This window comes from Ascaphus truei, chromosome 9 (assembly GCF_040206685.1).
Source record: "Ascaphus truei isolate aAscTru1 chromosome 9, aAscTru1.hap1, whole genome shotgun sequence".
NCBI classification, from domain to species: Eukaryota; Metazoa; Chordata; class Amphibia; order Anura; family Ascaphidae; genus Ascaphus; species Ascaphus truei.
In genome coordinates, this window is record NC_134491.1 from 12379765 (window position 1) to 12385969 (window position 6205).

The window sequence follows — 6205 nt, forward strand, 5'->3', positions numbered from 1 at the left end:
TATAAAACAATGTACATCACGTCACGCCCTCGTTGCCATGACAACGACACACTAACGTCAGGCGGTGACATGTTGCCATGACAATGTGGCATCACGTGATGCCTCGTCACCATAATGCATCCTGTTGTCATGTCAACTTGGAAGTCGCTGGAAGTCACTTCAATTTGAATTCCAGTGACCACAGCATGACGTCAGCGTCGCCGGCACTATAAGCGCGGCCTTAGGCTGCGCTTATAGTGCCGGCGACGCGACAAAACAAATGTATTGCTGCCGTCGCGTGTGCTTATCGTAAGCGCAACGTGAGCAACGCTGTCGGCGCAAATTTCTGAAACCGGCCAAATTTGATTTTTCAGAGGTTGTCGCCACGTGACAGCCTCTGAACCAATCAAGGACCTGGTCCCCCGTGACGTCGCCGGAAAGCGAATTACAACTTTCGCTAGCGGCGACGGGTGACGTCAACCGTCGCGCACACTATAAGCGCGGCCTTAGGCTGCGTCCATAGATGGACCAGCCGTGCTGAGGCGTGCGGACGCTCCGCGCTGAGCCCCTGCATCCTCAATGAGGATGCCTTGAGAGGGGGCTCACGCGAGCGTCCGCAGGCGTGCTGAAGAGTTGGAGGTTTCAGCCGAGCGCCAAGCTGTTTTTCAGCGCGCTGTCGTCTGAAAACCTCCAATCACAGCACAGCAACGTCACGGCGCCGTGACGTCGGCGCCGTGACATTGACGCCAGTGCGTCGCGGGCGATTGGCCCAGCGACGTCACTGCCCCGCCTCCAACCACCTCCCCCTGGCTCCTTTCGCGCACGCTGGCTCGCCTGCAAGTCCGTGCAATCGCGCTGACTGAAGCAGGCGAGCCTCAGCGTTAGCGCGCCTCCGCTCTCCCCACCCTCTATGGCCCGGGCCTTAGGTTAATTTCACACCTCAGGAGCCCCTTCTATTTCCCACCCTCTACCCATGAATTTCTCTCTCCCCTCCGTCTCACTCACTTCCCCCCTCCCCCTCCCCCTCCCCCTCTCCCCTGTCTTACTCCCTCTTTCCCTCACTCCCCCTCTCTCCTCTCACTTGCCCCTACCTTCCATCAACTACCCCACTCTGCTCACTCAATTCCCCCACAAAATACATACCAAAAAACCCCACCCCGTCAATACATATTAAAAAGACCCTCGCCGCCTCAATAAATTTTTAAAAGACCCCCACCCCCCACACATATTTTAAAAAATTGGGCCGCACAGGTAAAAACATCATCATCATCATCCCCATATACCCACCCCCACATCTCCCATCTCTCCCGCCTCCCCTGCATCTCCCATCTCTCTCTCCCCCCCTGCATCTCCCATCTCTCTCCCCCCCTGCATCTCCCATCTCTCTCCCCCCCTGCATCTCCCATCTCTCTCCCCCCCTGCATCTCCCATCTCTCTCACCCCCCTGCATCTCCCATCCCTCTCCCCCCCCTGCATCTCCCATCTCTCTCCCCCCCCTGCATCTCCCATCTCTCTCCCCCCCCTGCATCTCCCATCTCTCTCCCCCCCCTGCATGTCCCATCTCTCTCCCCCTGCATCTCCCATCTCTCTCCCCCCCTGCATCTCCCATCTCTCTCCCCCCTGCATCTCCCATCTCTCCCCCCCCTGCATCTCAACTCTCTCCCCCCCTGCATCCCCCATCTCTCTCTCCCCCTGCATCTCCCATCTCTCTCCCCCCCTGCATCTCCCATCTCTCTCCCCCCCTGCATCTCCCATCTCTCTCCCCCCCTGCATCTCCCATCTCTCTTCCCCCCTGCATCTCCCATCTCTCTCCCCCCCTGCATCTCCCATCTCTGCATCTCCCATCTCTCTCCCCCCCCTGCATCTCCCATCTCTCTCCCCTCCCTGCATCTCCCATCTCTCCCCCCCTGCATCTCCCATCTCCCCCCCCCTGCATCTCCCATCTCTCTCCCCCCCCATGCATCTCCCATCTCTCTCCCCCCCTGCATCTCCCATCTCTCTCCCCCCCCCTGCATCTCCCATCTCTCTCCCCCCCTGCATCTCCCATCTCTCTCCCCCCTGCATCTCCCATCTCTCTCCCCCCCCTGCATCTCCCATCTCTCTCCCCCCCTGCATCTCCCATCTCTCCCCCCCCCTGCATCTCCCATCTCTCTCCCCCCCTGCATCTCCCATCTCTCTCCCCCCCTGCATCTCCCATCTCTCTCCCCCCCCTGCATCTCCCATCTCTCTCCCCTCCTGCATCTCCCATATCTCTCCCCCCCTGCATCCCCCATCTATCACCCCCCCTGCATCTCCCATCTCTCTCCCCCCCATCTCCCATCTATCACCCCCTGCATCTCCCATCTCTCTCCCCCCCCTGCATCTCCCATCTCTCTCCCCCCCTGCATCTCCCATCTCTCTCCCCCCTGCATCTCCCATCTCTCCCTCCCTGCATCTCCCATATCTCCCCCCCTGCATCTCCTATCTCTCTCCCCCCCCTGCATCTCCCATATCTCTCCCCCCCTGCATCTCCCATATCCCCCCCCTGCATCTCCCATATTTCTCCCCCCTGCAGCTCCCATCTCTCTACCCCCTGCAGCTCCCATCTCTCTCCCCCTGCAGCTCTCATCTCTTCCCTCCCACCCCCTGCAGCTCTCATCTCTTCCCCCCCACCCCCTACAGCTCTCATCTCTTCCCTCCCACCCCCTGCAGCTCTCATCTCTTCCCCCCACCCCCTGCAGCTCTCATCTCTTCCCCCCTCCCTTGCAGCTCCCATCTCTCCCCCTCCCTTGCAGCTCCCATCTCTCCCCCCCTTGCAGCTCCCATCTCTTCCCCCCCCTTGCAGCTCCCATCTCTCCCCCCCCTACCCTTGCAGCTCCCATCTCTCCCCCCCCCCACCCTTGCAGCTCCCATCTCTCCTACCTCAGGCGGCTGCGGGTTCGGCAGAGGCGGCGCTCACTAGCAGCAGGCACAGGAAGTGCCGTGAGCGGGCTCTGGGTGGGGGAGAGTGAACCAGGGACCGAGTGCCGGAGGGAGGGTGGAGGGAGTGCTGGGGTGCCGGAGGGAGGGAGAGCCAGAGTGCTGGGGGGAGGGAGAGCCGGAGACTAGTGCCGGAGTGAGGAAGAGCCGGAGACTAGTGCCGGGGTACCGAGGGGAAGAGGAGGGAGAGCCGGAGACTAGTACTGGGGTGCCGAGGGAGGGAAAGCCGAGGAGAACCGGAGACTGGTGCCGGACGGAGGGCCGGGGTGCCGAGGGAGGAAAAGCTCCTACAGTACTTTTATCCAATCCCCTGATGGCCAGCATTCTAAAGCCCCGCCCCCGGCATCCTCCACCAATCCCCTGCGGCCCGGCATGTTCAACTAAGAAGCCCAACCCCTTGCATTCGGGCTGTCGCATCCTCCTCTTCACCGCCGCCGACTCGCGCACCGCCACACCCGCGCACCTCCGCCGACTCGCGCACCGCCGCAGACCCAACTAAAAAACGGGGCCAGGGAGAAAATCCAGGACATTTCTGGGACGGACAGGCAACCGGGACAGGAACGAAAAAAACGGGACTGTCCCGGCAAAACCGGGACGGCTGGTCACCCTATTTATTTTAGTATATTTTCAATTATTTTCAATTAACAAATTCATTTCTTATCACTTATTCAGCATTTCAGCCAGAAGTACTTACATCTGATTGTAGAAGCTTGTAAGGAGTAACTGGAATATGTCCCAGACAGTTTTCTGGACCGCAGAGTCTCACGTTTACCAGGTGTAACACATTAAGGGGTCTATGCAGTAAGCGACAAAAAGCACTTTCGGCAGGGTTTGAACTCGCCATTTTTTTGCTGAGTATGCAGAAAGGCCCGAATACCTGTGAGAGCAACCTTTTTCTAAATGGCGAGTAGCTGGTGGCGAGATGACCTGCCTGCCGAGAAGGGCTCCCTGGCGAGATCTGCCTGCAGCAGAGAGATCCGCCACTCTCTCTGCGCAAATCTCACCTGAAAAAAAATATTTTGAAATAAAATGTTATTCCTAGTGTAGATGTGCAGAGGGTCTCCGGAGCTGAACCGCGTTGATTTCAGTTCCGGAGACCCCCTACTTCCCGAGATACAGGCCCCGTTATGGGGTGCCAGTATCCCTCTGCTTTTAAATGTCCCGATCACGTGACCGTGGGATGTAAACAAAGTATAGGAGATACCGGCACCCCATAGCGGGGCCTGTATCTCGGGAAGTAGGGGGTCCCCGGACCTAAAACCAATGTGGTTCTGCTCCGGAGACCCCCTGCACATCTACACTAGAGTCAAAACACGCATAGCAATAAACAATAATTAATTACCGTAGCGGATAGCCGCTATGGTAATGAAGCTGCATTAATGTTATTTTTTTTAATAGTGTGCGGGAGCAGGGGGTCTTCTGAGCTGAACCGCTTTGATTTCTGGCTCAGGGACCCCTGCTTCCCGAGTTACAGGCCCCGGTATGGGGCATCGGTGCCGGTATCCCATTGTTTACATGTCACACGTCACGCAACGTGGACACAATAAAAATGGCGGCGACACTGGCACCCGATGCCCCATACCGGGGCCTGTAACTCAGGAAGCAGGGGGTCCCTGAGCCAGAAATCAATGCGGTTCAGCTCAGGGGACCCCCTGCTACCGCACACTATTAATAAAAATACATTAAAGCAGCTTCATTACCATAGCGGCTATTTGCTAAGGCAATGAAGGGGTTAAGGCACGATAGCATGTTTATTGGGGACACTTGCCCCCAATAAACATTGCAATTCACAACACACACCCTCTGCCCCCAACAACCCCTATACCCCCTAACATACATAACATATCTTAATTGTTTGAGGATGCACAGGAATTCTACTACAGTGGCCCTTGGGTGGTGTCTGGGGGTCCCCGCTTGCCTGCAGTACCAATTCTGTGCCCCCCCAAAATATTTTTAAAAATACATAAATACTTTAAAATAAATACACCCCCAGCACCCTAACACATATGGATAATAATGCATTTGCCCATTTCAAATACAAGAAGCAGCAGAAATAAAATAAATACATCTTGCACTCACCCCTGCCAGGCACCCACGATGAAGGTCGTCCTCATCCTCACCCCAATCCTGCAAAAAATACACAAGAATAAAAAGCGACAATATAATGTCCCCTAACCCCTTAATCACCTTAGCGGTAGAGTAATTAAGGGGTTAACCTACCCTCACCCACTATCCACCTGGGAGGCCTAACCACCCTCCCCCCAATACCCACCCGTGAGGCCTAACTATATATATATATATAAATATAAAAATATATATATAACTATATAAATATATAAAATCTGGGCATGATTAACCAATATACAAAAAAATGGTTAGGGATTAACAAAACATGCCAAAATAAGAACATCACATTGCTAAATCAAAACATCACATTGGCATTTGTTACATATTTAATTGGCAATCAAACAATTTAATTGTACAGTGTGTACATGATGCAATTAATCTGTGCTTCATGTAACACTATGCCAATCAATGTTCAAATGAAAAGAAACCATTAAAAACAATATACAATGCCATGAAAACAATAATAAAATAAAAACAAAGCAACAAGTAAACCGAAATAAATTACCATCAATTAATCCAACTAAAATCAATTACACAATTCACTATTAAAATCCAAAAAACAAACAATTATGAAATAAATGCATGTTCAAAGTAACACCATCAACCAAAATCTAACTACCAAAAAGAAGCCACTATTAAAAAGCAAGCCCCCCCCCCCCCCCTGAAAATAATAATATGATGGCAATGTGATGTTTTGATTTTGAAATGTGCGGTTTTGATTTAGCAATGTGATGTTTTATTTTTTATTTGCTATGTGCTGTTTTGATTTTGATATGTGATGTTTTGATTTTGAGATGTGCAGGGTTTGATTTTGCAATGTGATTATCATGCCCATATAATATATAAATATATATATATTATACTGTAGATGGGCATGATGAAGCCAATGTACAAATGAATGGGTGAAGGGTGGGGGTATTTGCCTGGGAAGGGTGCTTAGGCCTCGTGGTTGGGTATCAGTACAGGGTGGGTTAGCTCCTTAATTACTTTTGCGGTTTTTAAGGTAATTAAGGGATTTGGGGACATTAGAATGTATTTTTGTGGCAACGGAGGACACCTGCTTTATCCTGACATCCATCATATTGCTGTGGTAAATAGAACTGTATTTATTTACTTTATTTATGCTGGTTTATGTATTTAA